The sequence below is a fragment of the Nycticebus coucang genome, chromosome 10 (assembly GCF_027406575.1).
Source record: "Nycticebus coucang isolate mNycCou1 chromosome 10, mNycCou1.pri, whole genome shotgun sequence".
NCBI lineage: Eukaryota > Metazoa > Chordata > Mammalia > Primates > Lorisidae > Nycticebus > Nycticebus coucang.
In genome coordinates, this window is record NC_069789.1 from 3,185,292 (window position 1) to 3,210,678 (window position 25,387).

The following is a 25,387-nucleotide window of genomic DNA, read 5'->3' on the forward strand; positions in this document are numbered from 1 at the left end:
AGTAAAAGTCTGGGCAGCAAAAAACTCAAAACTTTCAAAAGGACACCAACCAGGTTCAAATTAGTTTACTATTTCTACAGGTATTCAGCCTCAGCAGTGGGAATTACTTTTCCTCTTCATAATTTATTTTGTCTGATAATAAATGTTTCCGTTCTACAATGTTGAGGTTATGTCGTGGGTTAAATTATCTCCTAGAGGTGTTCCTTCTCCTTAGTGAGAATTTGTTCTCAGGTGTGAAATATTCTTCAAAACAAATATTTCTGATTTTTAATCCCTCTTTTCTCATCTCTCATTTCAAAATCTCTATCAACCAGGTGGTGCTAACATAAAATTACAGGTCAGTTACAATGAGTGGTCAATGAAAGGGCGTGGAAAATAGAAAATTCTAAAAAGAGCTTCCTCCAGGGTGTACAGGCTACTCCAATGTTGACCTGAGAATATTTGTAAGGCCTCAGAATATATATGCAAATTTAAAAAACTACATACTTTATATGCAAATATATAAAGGAGCCTTTAGTTTATTGGAATAACCTGGCAGAGATCAACAATTTTTCACTTACGCCTAATAATTTTTCAATCTTGGGTTTCCAAATGTTTAAGGTTTGAACCAGGATTATCATTGTTTTTATGGTTGCTTTTATTTCTGCAAAATGTGAAAGAAAGTAAAGGAAGCCCTAGCGGAGGGAAGGCAAAAGATGAAGGAAGAAGGGAGTGTTGGCTAACAGCCTGCCTTTTACGGGAATCCGAAGTCAGTGACCTCAAACACCTGCCCACTGGAAATGTTTAGATTACGATGATGACGCACATCTAGAATCTAGTTACTGCTCTCACCTGAGATCAAAGAAGTCTGAGGATCTCTATCAGACTTGGGATAGAGGCAGAGGAGGGGGGAGGCAGGAAGCAATTCTCAAAGATAAATTTGAGGCCAGGTGTGGTGGCTCACTTCTGTAATCCCGGTAACTGGGGAGGCTGAGGCAGGAGGATTGCTTGAGTGCAGGAGTTTGAAGTTACTGGGAGCTATAAACATGCCACTGATTTCTGGCCTGAGCAACAGAGTAAGACTCTGTCTCATAAATAAATAAAGGAGTAAGCGATGAATGAATGAATTCTAAATAAAAAACAAAAAAAATTAGCACTCAATCTCTTCCCCTTTTCCTAAAGAGAGAAACTTTCCCCAAGGAACATATTTAATACACAGTTCAGAAGAAGCATCTTTTTTTTCTATTTTTTTTTGCAGTTTTTGGCCAGAACTGGGTTTGAACCTCTCACTGGGTTTGAACCCACCACCTCTGGCATATGGGGCTAGTGCCCTACTCCTATGAGTCACAGGCACTGCCTGAAGCATCAAATTTTTAAAAATCATTTTCTTCTCCAAATTCAGGTGCCAACTCAGCAGCACAGACTTCCCAAAGTATCTACCTTACCCTTTCATGAGAGGCTATCGAGGGAGCTAAACAAACAAAAGAACACCTGTGTTATAAACTCCCAAGGAGTGGAGCGTGGTATCTGCTAAAATAGATGGTGGAAAGATAACAACAGCAACAGAGCACCCAGCAGTGTCTTGCCAGTTAAAGGTGATCAGGGCAGACGCTGTTTGATTTATAATAAAAAAAAGTGAGCTCAGGCTTAGACAAAACGAAGTGTACATTCAAAAGGGGTATTACCAGTTTCAAATCAGTAGAGCTTCCTTTTCCTTAAAGGTAAATGGAGATCTAATGTCACTTCACAAGTATTTGTCAGTGTAAAATGAGACAAACTAGTTAACCTGGGTCATTCCCCTCAAAACAAAACAAACAAACAAAAAAAACGGTTAAGCGTATTCCAGAGTATCCTATCCTATTCATTACATGAGAAGATGGATTTGCTGAGTTTATTTATGCAGCCTGTAACTTTTCACACATCTTATTTATCTCTAAAACCTGAATGAAATTTATCAACCAATTAAAAAGAAAAAAAACTGACAAATTATGCCAATTATAAAGGGAAAAAAAACTACCATGAGAATACATCTTTTCTGTTAATTCAAGAATCACAATCCAAATAAACACTTTTATTCCAGTATTCCAAGGACAGTAACACTATTTTAATACTACCACGTGACTTGTGATAGTCTTAACCCCTACAGGACATTCTTCTTTTCTTCCTCCCCCAGACCCCTGCTCTACCCTACAAACCAGGTTTTAACAAAAAACTGCTCTCTATAAACACAACCAACTCTTTTATATGACGTGATCTGGAAGATTCCTTTGCGGTTGTCTCACCGGCAACTCAGATTTCTTGAAATGTCCTTCCCGTTTGCTCTAGGCACTTACATACACAAATGTATGCACCTTAGGTTACAGGCAGTATCATTCATATTTTATCTCATTAACACGTCCCCCAATAAAGCATAACAAAGAGAAGAAATTAAATGAAACAACATCTTCAGATATTCTCTTAAAGATAAAAGGCACAGATCATTTTTACTTACAATCAGAGAAGTTATCATTTTTCTTGTGATAAAACTGAATTCATGAATATAATCAGTTGGTGATTCTTCAATTTTTCTACCAGAAGATGTTAGACATTTATGTTTAATGGTAGATATTCATATCTTATATCTTTTTTTTTTTTTTTTTCGTGGTTTTTGGCCCGGGCTGGGTTTGAACCTGCCACCTCTGGCATATGGGGCCGGCGCCCTACACCTTGAGCCACAGGCGCCGCCCAGATAGTCATATCTTTATTGAGCCAAAGTCACTCAACTGTACATGTTCAAGTACAGTTTTAAATTACTTTATATAAACAAAACTTGAAGTTCTAGCAGAGAGAAGAATGGTGGTACGTTTACCTGCTTGATGTTTACATTATACAGAATCCTAAATAAGACTAATGCTTAACTGCCACAAGAAATTCTATAAACATTTCCTGTTTATTTCTAAGTTTCCTTTCTACTGAGCTAGGTTCACATTGAACTTGGTAAGTAATTTTAAACCACTGTAAACACATTCTTAAAATAGCTCAGTGTTTTTCAGAAACTGTTTAGGAGGCTTCTTGATTTTAAATTTGATATCATAAAATAGTCATAGTGGGTCATAAACATTTCTTTCTCTCCCCTCCTGAGAAAGAATCAGGGATGTGTGATTATTACTAAATACCATCATGATAAAAATAAAAATACCATCATGATGTGGTTTTTACTTAGCAACAGCTTGGGGTCTGGGTATGGTGATTCACAGTAATGAACGTTTGCAGAGAAACACTCAAACTTTATCAATAACCACAGGCAACACGGTTCTAAAGCTTATTCCTCAGTAACATAAAGAACATCATGGCGATGGAATTCTCACTACATTTGGCTTTAAAATAATAATGCAATGCCACCTTCACCCCCCCAATTCCCTCACCCTGTACCGCTGGAAAATAAGCCCTGTTTGCTGACAACAGTTGGTGAGCTTTTTAATTTCTTTTTCCTAGAACACTACCATAATTGTTACTTTTAAGTTGTTTCATAAGAGATACTATTATGAGGACGCTGCCACCCTGGTATGAAGATGATGTTAAGTTAAAGAATTTTGAGATTCTACAGGTCTAGGAAGGTCCTTTTAGGAAGAAGCCTTCCTAGAGCTCAGCGAAGAGGATTAACTTCTGGGGCAGGAGGCTGCCACAAATCCTACTATAAATGCCCTCTCTGGAAAGTCTTAGGGCCCTGAGGAGGACAGACCTACCCTGTTTCCCCGAAAATAAGACCTACTTACAGGAAAGATAAGACCTACTTACAGGAAAGATAAGACGTCCCCTGAAAATAAGACCTAGCACATCTTTGGGAGCCCACCTTAAAATAAGACACTGTCTTATTTTCGGGAAAACAGGGTATCTTACATGTATACACAAACATTTTCATAAACTTTCTTATCTTCCTGTTTGATCTCCTAAAACCCCATGACTCTTTCCCCTTTCCTGAGCTGGACACTTAAGAATCACGTTCTAACCATCTCCTGTGAGACGCTAATCCCGGAGCAGCCGAGTACAGGCACTGCACTTCTAAACAGACTTTTTCTCCTATTAATCTGTCTCTTGTCAGTTTATTTTATTTATTTATTTATTTATTTATTTATTTATTTATTTATGCAGCTTTTGGCCGGGGCTGGGTTTGAACCCGCCACCTCCGGCATATGGGGCCGGCCCCCTAGTTCTTTGAGCCACAGACGCCACCTCTCTTACCAGTTTAATTCACAGCCTTCTGAGAATAAACAAAAGGATAGTAGAAAAAATTTTTCCTCCCTGACAATTGGATTTTGTTACTTTTATCATATTTTTCACCAGCTACAAAAAAATGCTACTATTTTAAATCTTTTCCAGAGTCGTGGCTCTAGCACTTAATAGCTGGATGAACTAGTTCACCTCTAGAAGCCCCTGCTTTTTATTTCTATAATAAGAATAAAAATACTTCCCTTATCAAGGTTTTATAAGAATTAGATAAAAATACTAGAAGAGAGTGCAGGGAAAACCCTTGAAGAAATTGGTCTGGGCGAGTATTTTATGAGGAGGACACTCCGGGCCATTGAAGCAGCTTCAAAAATACACTACTGGGACCTGATCAAACTAAAAACCTTCTGCACAGCCAAGAACACAGTAAGTAAAGCAAGCAGAAAGCCCTCAGAATGGGAGAAGATATTTGCAGTTTATGTCTCTGATAAAGATTTAATAACCAGAATCCACAGAGAACTCAAACGTATAAGCAAGAAAAGAACAAGTGATCCCATCGCAGGCTGGGCAAGGGACTTGAAGAGAAACTTTTTTTTTTTTTTTTTATTGTTGGGGATTCATTGAGGGTACAATAAGCCAGTTACACTGATTGCAATTGTTAGGTAAAGTCCCTCTTGCAATCATGTCTTGCCCCCATAAAGTGTGACACACACTAAGGCCCCACCCCCCTCCCTCCATCCCTCTTTCTGCTTCCCCCCCCATAACCTTAATTGTCATTAATTGTCCTCAATCTTGAAGAGAAACTTATCTGAAGAAGACAGGCGCACAGCCTACAGACATATGAAAAAATGCTCATCATATTTAATCATCAGAGAAATGCAAATCAAAACTACCTTGAGATACCATCTAACTCCAGTAAGATTAGCCCATATCACAAAATCCTAAGACCAGAGATGTTGGCGTGGATGTGGAGAAAAGGGAACACTTCTACACTGCTGGTGGGAATGCAAATTAATACATTCCTTTTGGAAAGATGTTTGGAGAACACTTAAGAGATCTAAAAATAGACCTGCCATTTAATCCTATAATTCCTCTACTAAGTATATACCCAGAAGATCAAAAATCACATTATAACAAAGATATTTGTACCAGAATTGTACCAGAATTGCAGCCCAATTCACAATTGCTAAGTCATGGAAAAAGCTCAAGTGCCCATCGATCCACGAATGGATTAATAAATTGTGGTATATGTACACCATGAAATATTATGCAGCCTTAAAGAAAGATGGAGACTTTACCTCTTTCATGTTTACATGGATGGAGCTGGAACATATTCTTCTTGGTAAAGTATCTCAAGAATGGAAGAAAAAGTATCCAATGTACTCAGCCCTACTATGAAACTAATTTATGGCTTTCACATGAAAGCTATAACCCAATTATAACCTAAGAATATGGGGAAGTGGGAGAGGGAGGGGAGGGAGGGGGGAGGATGGGCAGAGGGAGGGGGATTGGTGGGATTACACCTGAGGTGCATCTTACAAGGGTACAAGTAAAACTTAGTAAATGTAGAATATAAATGTCTTAGCACAATAACTAAGAAAATGCCAGGAAGGCAATGTTAACCAGTGTGATGAAAATGTGTCAAACTGTTTATAAAACCAGTGTATAGTGCCCCATGATCGCATTAACATACACAGCTATGATTTAATATTAATAAAAAAATTTCGACATAAAAAAATTAGAAATAACCTAATTAGGAATAACCTGCCAAACAGTGTACCAGGCTTAAAATTGCCATTCAAGCAGGGGTGACCTTTATTACTCTTATTTTATTGGCTAATGGAATTTCTGACAATATTTCTTCAGTCCTGGATGTCAATTTTTCTTCTATTATTCAATAGTACTCCTACAGTTATAGCTGAATAGAAGTTGAGTAGAAGGAATATTTTAAATCACATGTTTATAAAGACAAAATAAAAGGAAATCATGTACCAATTTTTCCTGATCGAGAACATATAAAAAGTTCCATAGAAGTAAATTTGTTTCATGATAAATATAGTTATTTAAAAGTGAAATGTCGTTAAGCATTATAATAAGTAGTCATGAGTGACATTGTTACTCAAGGAAGAATATTAGCAGAGGACCTTTAAGGTTTACATGTCTGTTGATTTAAAATTACGGGCACTTCAGATTCATATCATTTTAGAAATACATGATGTCACACACTCAAGTTTGCTTTTTAAGATTAAATAAAAAACTATAAAGTCTATTATCAATTATTTAACAATATCTACTTTAAATCACAGAAAGAAAAAGAAAGACAAATCCAGCAGATTTATAAGGAAAACACGACACTTAAATTGTTTCTACTTGGCTTTTTCAGTTTTTGTGACACCAGGGTTTCTAAATTTTCATCCCAAATATTATCCTACAGGATATACAGGAATGGGTTTATACAGTTTTGAGAGATACCTTATAGAATGCTGTTCTCAGAGACCACAGAAATTTAGAGCTTTAATGTAATAAAAATTTTTATAGTTTAGAGCTTTAAAGAGATTTATGAGGAGGAATTATGGAATAGAAGGAATTTATGTGAAATAGAAAAAAGGAACGGAATTGGAAAAAGTGTGACTTCTCAAAAATGTTTCATTTTTCCTTAGATTAAATATTCTCCAGTCAATTTTTACAAATAATTCTAATTATTGAAATCCAAATTTCCAGCATTTTAATGGATCTGATTAAATAAGTTCTAATTATAACCTACAGGGACAAGAGAACAGCTTACATGAAGGAATTATTCAATTTTTACTAAACAGACAAGCAATTTAAATTTTGCTGCCTTATAGCATAAAATAGATGCTACATCTCAAAAATTTCTATTTAATTCAATAAATATTTATTCCATAATTATTGCCCAAGGAACAATCTGTAAATGTCATTACTTGCAGTCTTTGGAATGTGAGTGCATACATTCCAAATAAATTATAATTATACAATACACTTCCTCCATGTTGCTATTATAAATTATGATTATGTTATTTTTCTACCATGTGTTATTTCCATAAAAAAATCATGTTTTTAGATTTTTACTTTTCTTGACATTTTCTTTTTATTTTAAAATATAAAAAATACATTTAAATATATTTTCTTCAACTTGCTTTTCCCCTCAGTAGAGGTTAAACCCAAGTTCAAGGTGATAATAACTAAATACAGCTGAGAAGAAAAAGGCACAATGTTTACCTTTGTAAATTTTTACTGTGAAATAAATCAAGGGCCTTTGCAAGAATTATGCTGCTTATTTTATACAAACTTTAAATGTAGGTGAAATTTTGCCTACCACAGACAAGGTATGATACTTGCCTCTATTTGCAATTCATGCTTGGTATAACCAGCAAAAATAAAGTAAATTTGAGGATAAAGAGACACAAAAATACACATTTTATTTTCTTATAATTTCTAGATGGTGATGTTACTTAATGATTTTAATTTTATTTTTATTTATTTATTTATTTTTTGAGATAGAGTCTCACTATGTCACTTTCAGTGGAGTGCCTTGGGGTCACAGCTCACAGCAACCTCAAACTCTTGGGCTTAAGTGATTCTCTTGCCTCAGTCTCCCAAGTAGCTGGGACTACAGGCGCCTGCCATAGCTCCCTGCTATTCTTTTGCTGTAGCTGTTATTATAGTTGTTTGGCAGGCCCGGGCCAGATTCGAACCTGCCAGCCACGGTGTATGTGGCTGGTACCCTACCTGCTGAGCTACAGGCACCAAGCCTAATGGTTTTTATTTTAAACATAAAAAAACCTGTGTTTTGATTGTAGACACTTCAGAGTTGTAGGCACTTCAGAGACCAAATGTATGGCTCTATATGAAGCTGATGTTAGGAAATAAGAACAATAATCATTTTTGAACAGTCAAGTTTTCCAAGAAGATTCCAGATGAGCAAAGTAGATTTTAAATGTGGCTAAAACCAAGACAGTTGTGAGAAGAATCCCTGGAAGGAGAGGAGGAAAGGAGAGTAAATTATCTACATGTCCTTATTGTAGTGAAACAGAAAATGACACCCCGAAGCTTTGGTTTGCTGAGTGCTGTGAAAATTGACATGCCTCAGAACCAAGGTCTGATCCCCTTTCTGGAAGCGTCAGAAGGGATGGTCTCTCTCTTGAATTTCCTTATCCAAGAAAGCTTATTTCCAACAGGAATGCAATAGTTTTAAGAGGCTCTCCCAAGGAGTCTCATCAAATAACCAGGAAAGGTCAACCACTCAAAAAGAGACCAGGAGTCCTCACTGAGGGCAGCTCCAGGAGACCCCCCTGGAGGGGAGGCTTTATCTGGATCATAAGCCATAATTTGTAGGTTCCATGTAGGTTCTAAAGAGAATCATTTGCAAAATAATGTCCATCTCCCAGGTCCACACATCTGTCCCATATGAAGAGAGTATTTAAGCCTCAACCATCTGGCCCCTCTTTGAATCTCATACTTTGTGAATGGCTGCTGTGCCCATAAACCTGCTGAATAAATCTCACATGCCTTTTCCTCCACATTCATCTTTTCTTTCTTAGTTCATTTTCATTATCATTTACAGATGGATGTAGAGCTTGCCCCTGCACTTCCAAGCGTCTGGCTCTGAGCTCTACTCAGCTGTCTAGAGCTTTAGCTGGCTCAGGGTGCTCCTATCTGAAACTTCTCTGCAGCTTTTAGAATTTCCTGCCGGCCAGCAGAGACCTGCTGCCAGTCTCCCTTCATTCTGGCTACACTCGTCCAAGGGTCAGTCTTTATCGGCTCTTCTGGGAAGCTTTGAGCCCCTGAAGTGTCTCAAGCAGAGACAACTTGGGTCACCTTAGCATGAGTTTTTACCAACTTAACCTGAACAGCGTATTTATTTGGCTTGGTTATTAGAAGATCATCCCCTGTACTTTAATTACCTTTCCGATCATTCAGATCAAAGAAGTATTTTAGAGGCTAGGGTGTCTGTGGACCACTCGTGTCCACAGAAGCTGCTGTGTGGATCAGGGTAAATGGTGATGCGTTCTGCTACAATAACAGAGCTTTTAAATTACTCACGATATTAGGAATAATCCCCTAGTTATCCCTTCAGTTAGCATCTTTTCCTTATTTCTCCCTGAGAATGATTTTTAGCTGCTGAATGACTTCAACACCCGCCCCTCCAAAAAAAAAAAAATGTATGTTTTCTTTAAATCCATAACACCTGAAGAGTAAGTTGACAAGCTCTGCCATCTGGCTCCTAGAGGGAGTGCTATTCCTCACCACACTGAAACTGTGGAAGTTGTCAACTCAAGTTTGTCCCTTTCTGGTTTGTTATTTGAGACAACAAAAGTAGAACTGGGTGAAATTCTGTGGGGTCAATAATATGATGACACAGACAGAGCCTCCTTTTCAAATAGCCTAAGACAATTACAACCTGGTGTTGGTATCTACTATGGATTCATTCTTATATCATCCATCTCTATAATCAGTTTTTAATATTTTCCTCTTTGGTTCCTTCCTAATCTGGCTGTTCAAATAGTTTTATTGATTGCTAGATAGCCTCTGAGATGTCTTTCCCCGTATAGTGGTCCCCATCACCCCAGTTCTAGAGTCCTCCTCATGCAGCGGTTTAGATATCTCTGAAAAGATCTTTTTCACAGATAGAAACTTCCGAGTTTTCACAAGAACTAAGATCTCTGTAATAGGAATCTTCAAAACAAACAGTTTTGACTGCATGTTTTTACATCCAGAGAAAAGGCTAAGAAGGTTCTGCAGATGCCGGCAGGAAGCCCCCACTCTCAAAGCCCACGACGCACCAGCTCCTGGCTCTCTCTCCACCCTCCTCAGCGCCTCTCTCACAAACCCAGGCTTCTCTTTCATTATCTCCTTTGTACAGACCATTTTGACAGTGCCACGGTTAATTATACACTTGTGCATGTTGTCCAATAAAGAAGTTCTTTTTTAAAGAATTGTGGTAAACAGCACATAGCCTAAAACTTAGCCTCAACTAATTTTTAAACATAAAATGGGACGATATCGGCTCTACACACACTGTTGGAGGGCAGATCTTCAGGGGAAGTTTTGCTTTTCTTTTCTGAAGAGCACTGTCACAGTACCAAAATAAAACGAAATTCATTTGTAAGGGAAACTAAAGTATTGCCTTATTCTGCTGGTTTGGGGTCGAGGGTAGGAAAGTATTGCACTTACGATTTTAAGCAGCTTGGAGTATGAATCTAATTAGCAGGGAATTCTATACCAGAGGCGATTCCCATTTGCTGCCTTCTCAAATTTCACAGATACAACGCAAAATATCTTATACTCTAAAATGCCAAAGGGCATCAAATTAATTCCACATACTTAAAAAAGGGGGCCGATATTGGGAGAAAAAAATTATAGCAAAAGGGATATGGACCAAGTCATTATTTGTATGGCCACTAACTCCACAGAGCAACTACCATAAATTAAGTGGCTGACCCTCAGTAATAGATGGTCACATCTGACATAATGAAGTTATAATGGAAGGTGTTCGCACCTGCCTGACTATTAAGTGCCCATTCACTGTCCCCACACCAGGTGTGATAGTGATGGGCTGTACAAATCATCCACAAGAAATGTCAAAATAGGCTCCGTTGCTGATAAAGCACCACACATATTTATTAACATAGCAGCTTGTCTCAGGACTGGCCCATCTGCTCCTTTAAAACAAATCTCACTCTTCTCAATATTTCAGTTAAAAGCATGACCACTGGTAATAGTTTTAAAGCACTAGGAGTGAAAAGGGAAGAGGAGGAAAAGAAAGATAACTGAGCTTAAGTAAAATATTATGCCGTGAATTTTTACCTTAGATATGTTTAACAGAAGTAGGGACAGGGCTGCTGATACGGCATTTGCTGCAGATTAGTCCCTCGTGAGTGTGGGCCACCGCAAATGGCCCGGGCTCCAGCTGCTGCAGATGTCAGGTGGGAAATGGTAAATTTCACCAGTGTGTTCAAAGTACACATTTCAATAAAGTGCAAAATGGAGTACTCAATTAAGAAATTCTCTGGAGCAGTAGTTGCTATACATTTAAACTCATTAGAAAATATTTCAGCAGGGTAGATTTTATAAAGAAAAATAACCCTGTGGGCTGGGGGGTGGGGTGGGGAACAGGGTGATTTTAAAACTCTGAGGATTTGCTTTTAAAAGTTTCTATAAGATACCAATAGCATATTTTTATATAACAGGGAAAACCAAAGAAGTAAAATTTGAATGTTTACTTTTTTTTTTTTTTTTTTTCACTTTAGGAAACCAGAAATAAAATGCTGAGACATTTTCCATCTGGTATCTTGGGTTTTATGTACTTGCCGTGCAGCCTGAGTGCTCTAAGTTCTCGCTTCAAGAATGGTGTTATCTAACAAATAAACAAGTAAGCCTTAAGGTACCCTCTGAAATGAACACTCACATTTGAAATGAACAAGTAAGATCGTTCAATATGGTGAAACAAAGAAATGGCAAGGCTGTTAGGGGACCAGAGGTGGTTTCCCATCTTTCTCCTTGCCTTAATTTATTCATTCATTAAAACCTGAATAAATTTTGGCAAGCCTGCCTTTCAGACTCCAAGAGAGATCTTTACCAGACTCAGTCTCACACAAATCCACTAGTACATCTTGGGATAACTAACTACCTGGTGACAAAGGGACAATTCCATTACTTAGAAAAGGCCAATGGTCTCAGATACCCCTGAAATTATTTTTCACATCTCCCATAGACTTACAGGAACCACTTTCCAATCATGGGTCATCTTCAGTTTGAACATGAATTAACCTTGTCTCTCAGAAAAACACCAATATCCACCCAAAATATTCAAATTAGAAATGAAGTTTATATTTCTCTCTTAAAATAGAGTCCTATTGTGCTTTAGCTGCAATATCTAAGGCTCCATCCTGTCTTCTTTAATTCCATTTCCACTGCTATTTAGCTTTTCTCTTAACAACATTTTATAACATCACCAACTAATTCTCTCTGTTCCAAATCCATCCTGAGCACTGCAGTCAACACTCCTATCCAAAAATCATCAGGTCAATGCCTTCTGTACTTGAGGTCCTTTGTAGCTTCCAAAGAACTGGCCAAATTTATAAAATGATTTACTATAATCTAGGCTTCAATTCCTTTTGTAAATTTCTTTTTCCCTAGTTCACATCACATCAGCTGTTCACACTGAAGCCTTCCCCAGTTCACACCACATCAGCTGTTCACACTGAGGCCTTATCCAGTTCACGCCACATCAGCTGTTCACACTGAGGCCTTCTCCAGTTCACACCACATCAGCTGTTCACACTGAGGCCTTCTCCAGTTCACACCACATCAGCTGTTCACACTGAGGCCTTCTCCAGTTCACACCACATCAGCTGTTCACACTGAGGCCTTCTCCAGTTCACACCACATCAGCTGTTCACACTGAGGCCTTCTCCAGTTCACACCACATCAGCTGTTCACACTGAGGCCTTCTCCAGTTCACACCACATCAGCTGTTCACACTGAGGCCTTCTCCAGTTCACACCACATCAGCTGTTCACACTGAGGCCTTATCCAGTTCACACCACATCAGCTGTTCACACTGAGGCCTTATCCAGTTCACACCACATCAGCTGTTCACACTGAGGCCTTATCCAGTTCACACCACATCAGCTGTTCACACTGAGGCCTTATCCAGTTCACACCACATCAGCTGTTCACACTGAGGCCTTCCCCAGTTCTCCAGGCAAAAGAGATAAAGCCTAGCAAAAATTAATAGCTTCAGAATTCCTAGCCAAAAGTCTAAAACCATTCTTCCTTTAATGAGATCAATATTCAGGATGCCTAGGAGGAGAGACTGTCTCTGGGGCCTCAGCAATGCTGTTTTTATTGGCTATCAGTGAGCAGTTATACTTTTACTCTCAGCAGGGACTATAACCTCAGGGCATTTATGGGAACCCAGGCACATATTCCTTGAGGCCCTGCTCTCATGGGCTCAAAATAGAATCCTACAACTTGAAATTGCCTGTGTCCAAACTGCTCTGCTACACCTGAGTTAGAGAAGAGAAGTCTGATGTTACCCAGGGGACACTAACAAGTGTGGAAAGTAGAACGAAAAGAAGCAAAGAGGATCTTCAGAGAACTGTAGTGGCGGAAGGGAATTCTGTAAATAAAATTTTTGAGAAAGACAACAATAATATGATTGGATTTACCTCTTTCTAAACCAGTCTCCATCCTGTAGCTAGAATCATTAAAAAATAAATAAAAATCACATTATGTACTATTTTGTGTAAAATCAGGAATATTCACAACTCTTAAAACAAAACTCTAGTTCCTCTCACATTATACAAAGCCCCGCATAATTGGGACATGATTTTGGGCTCCTGTCCAAATTCTCTCCCCATTCTTTCCTCCTTACTATGGTCTAGAAATTATTTTGTCCATTTATTTGCTTATTTTTTTTAAAATTTCCACTTCTCTGACTGGAACATATGCTCCATGAGAATGGAAGTCTCGACAGACTCGTAAGCCACACAACCCTTCAACGCCTGGAAAATATGAACTTAGTAATGAGATGAATTAACACACCATTCATTTCCTACTGCAGGGCCTTTGCATATGCTATCCCTCAACTTTAATCATGGTCAACTCACTTTCATTTTTCACGCTTCAAATCAAAGATCACCTCTCTAGAGTGGCTTTCCTTGTTCACCCACTTCATATATCTTTTATAGCTATAACCATAATCTATGTATAATTTGATTATTTAATTAATAATTTTTTCCCTTGCTCACTTCTCCTACTACAAAGTAAAGTCCACAAGGGAAAAACATCTTTTCTTTCTGATATACCCCTCCTTCCATTGCTTGTTTCCCACAGAGTAGGCATTCACTGTAGTACAGTCACATCAAAAAATAATGAGACTTAAATTCAAATGGATACATTCGAAAAGAATTGGAAAAAAGATTCCACCTGCCATTTTACTCCACGAGCACAGGGACCCCGTTCCCTTAGTCTGTTCCTATCACACGGCTCTCATCACACAACGGTCCCCCAATATCCACACTTTCTGATATTGAGGAATATCTTACTGCTGGACATACCATATTTTATGAATGATTTCAGAAATTTTTCAAGTTTTTTATTTTTTTTTTGCCTTGTTCTCTAACTTCAGAATTTAAGCCCATACACAAGACATAAGTGCATAAAAAATATTTAATACCTAATGAAAGTTGGAGTCTTTCAGAAGAACATGGAGAAAAACTGCTGTAGAGTTTTATATAAGATTTAATAAACTAGTACATGTGTAACATTTTTAATGATTACCCTTTCTTTCTTTTTTTTTTTCTTGAGACAGAGTCTCACTGTGTCACCCTGGGTAGAGTGCTGTGGCGTCACAGCTCACAGTACCTAAAACTCCTGGGCTTAAGCAATTCTCTCGCCTCAGCCTCCCAAGCAGCTGGGACTACAGGCGTCCACCACAACACCCGGCTATTTTTTGGTTGTAGCTGTCATTGTTGTTTAGCGGGTCCAGGCTGGATTTTGAATCCCCCAGCTCCAGTGTATGTGGCCAGCACCCTAGCCACTGAGCCTAATTTTACCCTTTCACAAGGAAAACATAGTTATTTTTTATATGAAATTAAAATTGTGTCATAATTAAGCCAATAGAATGTAAAGAAGATAAAAATATCATAAACTATATTAGGAACTTCTTTTCTTGACCTTAGCAGGTATGAGACCTACTGAGCTCTACAGCGGAGCAAATATTGTCGCTTAATTAAATTACCCAGTAGTTACTCAGCATTCCCCAACTTATAAAGCACTTTCTCATAAATGTTATATTTGACGTTTGACACTTTGGGAAAGAGGGTTATTGAAGAATCTCTGGGACAATGTCCTTGGGGTGTGCCCAGGATTACCTGGGCAGCAAACTGAGCATCAGGAGGAAACGCAGGTGCTGGTGTTCACACCTGTGCCTCCCTCGGACCCGCCCGGGAGATCCTGGCGTTGAACTTCACAGGGAGGGGTACCGTGTGTTTTTTGTTGCACTTTGAAGAAGTAGATGTAACTGATGAACGGAGAGCTGTACTTAACAAGGAGAAAGTGCTTCTTAGCTTTGGGGGAGCCAAATGCCTCTCTAACTGGAAGGCAATGCCCAGTGGGCTGTGCCGGGAGGGGGACGGCTAAGGTCAGCGTTCCCCCTGCAGAAGCAAGTGACTTTCCTTCTCAAAGCAGTAGCCTGTAGGCAGATACCTTATCACAACAGTCCCCACTCCTACTGTCAAGGTAAAAGGTGAATGTAAAGAAACAAGTCTATCTAGTCTCAGATAATTGATGCTGGCAGTGAAAGGTTCTTTCAACTGAATGGATTTACCAAATATAATTCCCATATTACCTATCTTCTATTGTCAAGTAGGACTCGTGGCATTGCAGAAAATACTCCCGAGAGGCGTGTGCGTGCGTGCGTGTGTGCGTGTTTGCGTCATGGGAGGACTCCCGAGAGGCGTGTGCGTGCGTGTGCGTGCATGCGTGTTTGCGTCATGGGAGGACTCCCGAGAGGCGTGTGCGTGCGTGCATACGTGCGTGCGTGTTTGCGTCATGGGAGGACTCCGAGAGGCGTGTACGTGCGTGTGCGTGTGCGTGCGTGTTTGCGTCATGGGAGGACACCACATAGTTTGGCATGTTGCAGCTGTGGGTTGTCAGCAGGCAGTGATGGGGGACGGTGGCATTTGGAGGTCAAGGCAGGCCTCCTCCGCACCCCCCAGGGTGCAGCCAACACAACCACCAGCCAGCTGTCTGCTCTAGGCAAGAAGATAATGAATTTTTACTATACAGGTATGAAATGATTTTCTGGTGGTTACACAAATGTTAGCCACTTGGAAGAGAGAATATTGAAAAAATTAAAAATAAGATATTTTATCACCAATGAAATAAGACAAGATTTAGTGCATTAACTTGTATGTAATTGTAATAAATTGCCAGAATGTCTGACCTCTTCTCACCCCACCCCAGCGTGAATTTACACATCCCTTCTGAGAGAAACGGTGAGACATTTACAAAAGGAGTAAAAAGGTAACAAGGTTGCAGGAGAACAAAGCCTTCTTACCTTACAGAAAACGATGAGCACCTGCCCAAAGGTCTTTGTTGCTGAGTCATTAATGGTACTTACGTGTCCAAACTACCCGAGTCATACTATGTTCTCAAGGTGAGAAATGGTGAGAGATTTTCTTAACATTAGTGTGCTATGGGTGGTCAGATACCACCAGCTATTGCTGGTAATGAATTTCATTCAGAATTACTAGTTACAGTATTCAGGACTTGACAGTAAGTCAAAGTTCTTTTGGAGTAGATGAAAACCTGCCTCAGCACATTTTTGTAGATGCCTAGGTTGGAGCCCTGGCTCCAAAGCTGTCTTTTTTCTGTTTGTTTTTGAGACAGAAACAGGGACTGCCCCCTGGGTAAGTACTGTGGCATCATTGCAGCTCACAGCAACCTCCTAAGCTCAAGCAATCCTCTTGCCCCAACCTCCCTAATAGCTGGGACTACAGGCGTCCACCCCAATGCCCAGCTAGTTTTTCTATTTTGAGTAATGACGGGGGCTCCTGCTCTTCCTCAGGCTGATCTTGAATTCCTGAACTCAAGCAATCCACCCTCCGTGGCCTCCCAGAGTGCTAGATTATAGGCGTGAGCCACTGATTCCAGCTGTCTAACTTTTATGAAGTTAAAGAACCTTTGTGTCTTCCTAGACTTCTACCCAGAAGAAAGAAAACCAATTTATCAAAAGTTTGTACCAGATTGTTTAGCGCAGCTCAATATACAACCACCAAGATGTGGACACAATCCAAGTGCACATCAAATCATGAAGGAACTAATAGATTATGGTATCTGTATACCATGGAATACTATTCAGCCATAAAAAGATGGAGACTTTACATCTTTTGTATTAACCTAGATGGAGCTGAAACACATTCTTCTTAGTAAAGTATCGTAGGAGTGGAAAAGCAAGAATCCAATGTTCTCATGAAGCCAGTAGATGATCTGATACTTGCCCACACCAGAGAAAAACTCATTTCAATTCAAGTTGAGGGGATAGAGGAGGAAATATTGGGTAGAGGAGAGGCAGGAGGGGATTGGTGAGCTCCCACCCAACGGGCACGATGTGAGGGTGTTGTCACACCTCCTGGGTGTGGGACTCAGCTACAGCAGGGACTTTACCTAGCAAATGCAAACATTGCAACATAGCCATTTGCACCCTCGGATTAAACTGAAATTAAAAATTTTAAAAATATAAAAAATAAAAATACAAACAAAAAAGAATCTATGAGTTAGTTTTCTCATTTGTAAAAAGATAGTACTACTACCTGTTTGGGGGATTTGGAGAATTCCTGAGAGCACCACATCAGTCGGGAGAGGTGGGAACACACATCTGTTCGCACTACGCACCAGGTCCACTCACAAAGGCGGTATCTCTGGAAAACCCTGAGGAATATTGTGACTGGTTCTCCTGGGGCAGTAGGACAGGAGGGGTCTTATAGATTGTTTCTTTTCTTTCTTTCTTTCTTTTTTTTTTTTTTTTATGTAGAGACAGAGTCTCACTTTATCACCCTTGGTAGAGTGCCGTAGCGTCACAGCTCACAGCAACCTCCAACTGCTGGGCTTAGGAGATTCTCTTGTCTCAGCCTCCAGAGTAGCTGGGACTACAGGCACCCACCACAACGCCCGGCTATTTTTTTGTTGCAGTTTGGCTGGGCTTGTTTTGAACCCGCCACCCTCGGTATATGGGGATGGCACCCTACCCACTGAGCAACAGGCGCCACCCTAGATTATTTCATTTTGAACATATGATTTATAGTTAACTTATGTAGCAAATATTAGCTGTTTCTATTATCACTGACTAGCAATAGCTCACTGTAAACACTTAGAATATTAAGACAATACTATTTTCTCCTAAAACTAACCAGATAAAACAGCTATAGTCTCTCTTTTCTAATGAGACTACAAAGAAAATAAAATGAAGGGAAGTAAGTCCTAGAACCTTCAGCTCTCAGGGGAGCTGAGTGAGGAGTCTCAGGTGAGAGGGGATGGGGAGCTGGGGGCTGGGAGGTGGGGAGGGGTGACGCTCAGAGACTGAAACTGGGGCCGCTGCTTACGACCCACTCCTCCCCGGTACCCCCTTTTCCTGAGCAATAGCTCCACCAAGGCATTCCCAGCTCCAAGTCAAAGATCATTATCACGGACAGGCTGTCAGTGGATGTACCTGTGTGGAGCAGCACCACTGTGTCCAGAGCCTCTGACCGGACTGTCACTCCACCAGCCAGCCTGGAAGGAGAATTGGAACAAAGCTTCCCTCCCTTCCCACCTGGCTCACGTAGAGACCACGGAACAAGTCAACCAAAAACCCAGCAAGAAAAACAAACAGCTTTCTCACTCACTTCACCTGCTGGGACAATGATTCTCAATACATGAATTACAGGCAGGGGGCCAGAAAGAGTACCCTAAGTTGAATGATCAATGAAGTAACCGTGCTTGTTTCCGCCGCACATGTACTAAAATGGGAACCATGCAGAGACGATTAGCGTGGCCCCTGCGCAAGGATGACACGCAAATTCGTGAAGCATCCCATATTAAAAAATAAATAAATAAATAAATGAAGTAATAATGAAGAGTATGCTATGTTGTTCTGAATTATAAATGCTAGCTTTCGACATTAACTTACGTTGGAAAAGTATGGTATAGGTTTATAAAACCCGCACACTTATTCCTGATAAAATTGAGTAACAAGTATGTTTCACCATTCAGTTTGGAATTTAATTTCAATTACCTCCAGCCCAAATTCAATTAGCACTGTGTGTCGAGGGGTGTGGGACATGCTATGCTTCATCCCAGACATACAAAGGGATGAGTACAAAGTCTAAATAAAAGAGTGATGAGATCTTTGTGAGAATAAATGGGAAAATGGGCATGAAAAGTCTTTTCTTGTGTTGGATACAACATACATAGTCAATACATGGGAGATGTTTACCATTAATAGTAACAAGCTGTATTCTCTGCCTACATTATGTAGGTGCTCAGCGTGCATTTTAAATAAGAACTTAGCATTTACAAGTGTAGGAAAAGACTACTAATTGAACGGGACCAAAGCACTCTGTTACATGCAAATTTCATTTTTATTCTCTTGGGATAAAAATAGGCAAAGCTAAAGAATTCATGTCCTACGACACAACGTCTCTTAACCAGATACGTTAGAGAAGAAGCGCAGTGAAGTATCAGGGCGCAACCTGCAGACTCTTCAGTGACAAGGCCAGATGTCACATTCCTTCTTTAATCAATTTCAAATGTTTTCGTATTTCGCTAGGTAATACTGTGTGTTCATGTCTCTGATTTGTGTTGCTGAGTCTTTGAATATCGCTTATTTCTGACATTGATGCACCAGGCAAGACCATCTGCTTATTCTGAACTTTAAAAAATATTTTTTTAAGGTTTTAATATTTTCAGCATGTGGATTTGCCAAATGTAATTCAATTCACATGTAAAACTTAATGCCTGGCATTATTCTAGTTCATTGACTATGTATCAACTGAACTGTATTTATATCACTCAGTTTATTATAGAAAAAGCAAAAAGAATGTCATTTTTCAAATGTGAGCAAATATCTTAGCCTTTTCTCAGAGTATAAATTATAACTGTCAATAATTAGAAAATGTACAAATTAGTATTTAATAATAGATTTCTTATTAAGACCTTACCTACCGTTTACAAAAATTAAATGCAATATTGTTTTTTCCATCTTCATAACCAATGGTTTACCATATTGGAAGGTGGAGTGCATTCCATAACTGTCCAATTTCTTATGTAAAAAGTTATTTAAAATATCATCCTTAGTATGACATTAGGAGAACAATTTTCAGAAGTTAATGCCTTTTGTCGGTCACTGACAGAAATTCATCTAACTTCAATTGCTAGCGATGGTGTTTTGAAGATTCTAGGATGAATTCTGTAATTGACTGCTAAGGTGTTGCTAAATTCCTCTGGTAAGGATTTAACACCCACTCACCTTCCTCCAGTGAATCTGTCTACAATATACATGGTTTCTGGAATAGGATATTTGCACATGAGTAGTTAGGAAGCAAGATAATGTTTGATACAATGGAGAGTAGCAGGGACCGTCCAAACAGCAGCTTCTAACGAGCCTGCTAAGAACTCCCATGCACTTACTCACAAATCTGCCACAAAACTACCACAATCGTAATTCTTTCATTTCTGCTTATGTAAAATTGGGAACTACGTCTTGAAAGCGTGTAGAGGTAGAACTTATTTGCACACAGAAATATACAGTCAATCTCATTAAATTAACTACAAAATTGTAACAAACTTGTTTTCCTAATGAAAGGTTTAAAAATAATCGTGCTTCTAGATGGAGCTATTTTTCTTACAGTCCTGATTAATGAGACGTGGGGCAAGAAAAATGACTGTAATAGCAAATGCTGATTCAGAACCTTATTTTTATTAAGTAGTTTACAGTGAAGGCTGTGACTATTTTTTCTATTGATAGTGGCAGCTCTGGTTAATTACCTTGTAATGTATTGTGACATTAATGCACTAGTAAACTATTGGAATTTACACCCTATTCAGTAATAAAATCTGTAAATTGAAGAATGCACATAAAAACATCACAGGCATGAATTACATGACCTATGTATGATTACATTAAATGTAAAGAATAGAATCTCTCAAGTTTACTCATTAAATGGGTAAGTCCCACTGAATTTATATATAGCAGTTACTCTACAACTGTACAGAATGTAACATTTATTCAAGGGTATTTTGTAACTTGCTATTACATTTTTCTTACGATTGATTGCTAAGAGTAGGGTGGGTGTAATTCAAATATGCAAAGTCAAACAGGAAACACACCATGATTATAATAAACAAGTGTGTCACTCACTATAGCACGAAATATTTTTCCTGAAAAAATCAGAGTGAAATGAAAGAAATAAAGGGAATTGAAAACAATTAGGGTGCTGACACACGGATTAAAACCAAAATGATTCATAGGTAAGGGGTGGAAATTAGGGAATGAACACACGATCATATGTGTCTATACATTTATATACACACACAATATGCTTTTCAAAATAGTTTTAAAACACAATTCCAAAGTTACCAATAATTATTTCATGGTCTCAAAGCACGATCACCGTTTTAAAAAGAAATGACCGAGTAATACAAGATATTTCAGATGTCAAAGGATAAAATGGCAAAGTATCAAAGCAGTCTCTATATGTTAGGTTGAGTTCATAACCCTAATTTTCTACAGAAAATTCTCATGGCCTAATGTTAATAACTATATTAATATATATTAAATGTTTTTATTTTGTACTGCTAGATTGATGAATAAAAGAATATTAACTATCATTTTCCTGTAACAATATAGTCAAGTTTGTAAAATGCAGAAGGAGTTAATGAACGCAGCAGTCATTCCTGAAACATTTACATGTATGTAAATGGGTGAAATTGGCTCCCCGCCCAAAAAAAAAGAGAGAGAAAGATAGAGAGCTCCAGAGAGTACAGGGAAGACCTCGAGATGTCTCTCATATTTTTAAGAGGTATAAAACAACAGTAGAAAAATGGAAAAATAAAAGCTAAGATGGTGTTAGTTTACAGATAATTCAAAGGATGTTGCTATATCATCTCACAAAACGTAATTTATTATTGGAGGTAGAATTCTAGTTATTTATAGAACCTAACTTGTCATATCATATAAATTGAAATTATAATTGATAACATGCAAGAGAAATTCCCTTCTCCTCTTTTCTTTCTCTCTCTCTGTCAGCAGACACCCAGCTGGATAGAGATGTACAGTTTGCATGTATGACTTAAGTGCATATAAATATCAATGCAGCATATAGTCTATTTAAAAACTATAAGTGAAGATGAGGTGTAATAGTCTAGACAAAACTGTAAACTTTTTATTACGGCAACTGTATCACAGTTCCAAATTTTTGTCCTTAAAATGAAATATTAGTCTGAAGGAAAGTGCACAAGATTTTTGGCAGTGTCATTTTGGTAATTTATATAATCTTCTGTATTCATCTAATTAAATGTTCTTGTTTTTTAAATTACAGGGCTGTGTCACAGCTAGTGATTACACCTGCAAATGCATTAAACACAGAACAATTTAGGAGAGTCTTTGAGTCAGTGTATTTAGAGGAATGATACGGTAAGCAGAATTATTAGGACAGTCAATGTAGGGGAGAGAGCACCATCGGGGGGATATCACGCTGAAATTTTTGTTGGATTATATACATTCCTTTGTTCCTGAGTTAATACCTTCCCTGTGAAAGTGATGCCATTTCAAAGCCAAGTTTTCAGTAAGGCTTACCTACCTTCCAAATCTGCAAGGTCCAGCACATGGCCAGATGTTTTCCATGAACTTGACACATATTATTTCACTTAATTGTTTTCAGAAAACTGTTGGGTGGCATTATTATCCTTGTTCTGCAGATAATGGACAGAAACGTCCCAGACTTTTGCAGATCTGTCTAATTCCAAAGCCCAAGGCAGTGAGTCTAACAGCACAAGTAACACCTGCATTGTACGTGGGGCCTGCCCGACGCCAGACTCCATCTACACTCTGTAGTACAGTGGTTCTCAACCTGTAGGTTGCGACCCCTTTGTAACAATGAAAACACATCCTGAATCAGATATTTACATTATGACTCATAACAGTAGCAAAATTATAGTTATGAAGTAGCAACAAAAAATAATTTTATGGTTGGTGGGGTCAGCACAACATGAGGAACTATATTAAAGGGTTGGGCATAAGGAGGCATTAGGAAGGTTGGGAACCACTGTTCTAGTAGTTCTGATCGTTTGGGTGTAGGAGTTGAAGACATTAAAGATAGAAAAGGTCTAGAACTCACAGCTTTATTAGCTTCTAATCTCCTTTATCAATCACTTTTTTGTCTCATTTCATTCTAAATTCATTTTGCTTTTTACACGCCTGCCTGTGCTGGTTCTCAAAGGGGCCAAATTCCTTGCCTTCCTTGATCTGCGGTCCTTTTGATTGTGGCTTCTCCACCAAGACATAAAATCTATTTCTGCTCTTTTAAGTCTGCTTGGCTATGTGACTTGCTTTGGTGAACGGGTTAGGAGACACAACACAAGCGGACACGTGTCCGTCAATCATCCTGGATGACGTGAAGGCCACTGTCAAAACTGTGAGTTCCTTCCCTGCCAAACCTACCAACTGATAACCAGTAAACACCTCGCCCCATAACTCAGCATACCTGTTTCCGCCAACCCTCAAACTATCAAACACATTACCTTGTTCAATCACTAACTTTTGGAATATATTGCTGTACCATCCCCTGGATGACCTTAAAGTACTGTTTCTTGAATTATACTGGGATCAGGTCTTAATTGGATTCTATTGGATTCTATTAAAGTCACTAGCTTATGTAAACAGGCCTCCATCAATGGTAGGAACAAAATTCTTCTAAAAATGAGTATGTTTCAAACAATCCATTCATTTGCAATTCTTTTTTTTTTTTTTTTATAGTTTTTGGCCAGGGCGGGGTTTGAACCTGCCACTTCCAGTATATGGGGCTGGCGCCCTACTCCTTTGAGCCACAGGCACGGCCTGTCCATTTGCATGTCTTTTTTTTTTTTTATTTCAAGAGGAACATTAGTTTTTTATTTAACACAACTAAAAGGTGAAATGTCTTAAATGATCATGGGCATGGACTGACACTGAGTCCATTTGCATTTCTTATCTAGTCCTCAAGATGAGGTCTTATGCTGGAAGTACTGGTCTCCCTCCATTTGTGCTGCTGTAACAAAATAACTGAGGGTCATTTATAAAGGACAGAAGTGTATCTTATCGCAATTCTGGAGGCTAAAACATCTAAGAACAGGGCATGGCAGATTCCGTGTCTGGTAAGTGCCGCTCTCCACTCCCAGGATGGCGCCTCGTGCTTCTCCCTCACTGGACAGAGGCAGGAGGGCAACGCAGATCCCTGTTAATTACCTCCAGCGTTTCCTGCGGTCATGACTCCATTCACAAGGGCAGCCTTCATGGCCTAATCACCTTTTCAAGGCCCTGTCTCTTAACACAATATTAAGTAAACGAGATGAGGTATATATTAACCAGGGTGACGTCAGCGTTCCTAACTCTATATGAAATCAGCACATTGTACCCCATAAATGCATTCATGTGTACATGGTCTATGTGTTTATGATTTAATTAAAAAAATAACCTGGATGGAGGTAGAATACAGTCTTCTTAGTAAAGCATCATAAGAATAGAGAAGCAAGAAAGAAAAAAGCTGCTGCATTAATTTTCAATGTCAACCTTGAAGAAGGTACAAATATTCAAACCACAACACCATCCTAGGAGTCAGTCAAGGTAGCAACCTCAGAGGCGTCTCTGTCCCCTGTCCCTGTGTCTGTCTGTTCCGTCGAATGTTATTCTTCTAAAAGACATTTCTCATATCGACACTAACACTCTCCTAATTTCCCCACTGTCTTTTACTGAACTATTAAAGCATTTTCCTTCTGACAGTTTCTTCCCTAAACAGCTCATCACCTACATCAGAAATAATTTTTTCATATCCAGAACTGGTAATGTTGTGATATCACACCCCACCGACATGGGGGAAATTTTTTTTAAATATTCTATGTTTTTTTTTTTTTTTTTCCAGGATAAAGTATGAACACTTTGGAATGGGCTACAGACTCCTTCCCAATCTGCCTCGTGACACCGTCACTGCCTTTTTCTCTAGCACTGCACGGCCAGCACACTTCCTGAAAAATACTGCACACTTTCTTATATTCACATTCTGGCTCTTTCTTCTTCCTCTTCATGAGATCCCTTTATCATCTCTGCTCCCTTTTCTTCCCCCTTGAAAAACACAAACATATCCTTCAGGATCTAGGCTGTCACCCTCACTGTCAGTCACTTAGAAACAACTGAACGAAGCTCTATTATATGCCAAGCACAAAACAACGGCTCCGGAGAAATCGTTACACGTGATGCTTTGTGCCATTAGGAAGCAGACAGATGACAGAGAGAAACGCAAATGCGGCAAATTAAGATACGGTGTCTTAGGTGTGACACGCGAGGCAGGCCCGGGACCCCCCTCTCCCACCAGCGGGGACTGACGGTGAAGCACGTCTGAGACATTGGTAGAAACGTTTCAGGTGGACAGAGAGGTCAGAG

The 25,387-nt window shown here is 39.1% G+C and overlaps 1 protein-coding gene and 1 non-coding gene across 8 annotated transcripts in view; one reads left to right on the plus strand and one right to left on the minus strand.

The window, feature by feature from the left end:
* Positions 1 to 25,387, minus strand: part of ADGRL3 (adhesion G protein-coupled receptor L3) — a 784,489-nt gene that overhangs the window by 199,869 nt on the left and 559,233 nt on the right. The gene's annotated exons all lie outside the window — the stretch shown is intronic.
* On the plus strand, positions 18,690 to 18,796 carry LOC128597875 (U6 spliceosomal RNA). The gene has a single exon (XR_008383430.1). It is a non-coding gene; the product is annotated as a U6 spliceosomal RNA (small nuclear RNA).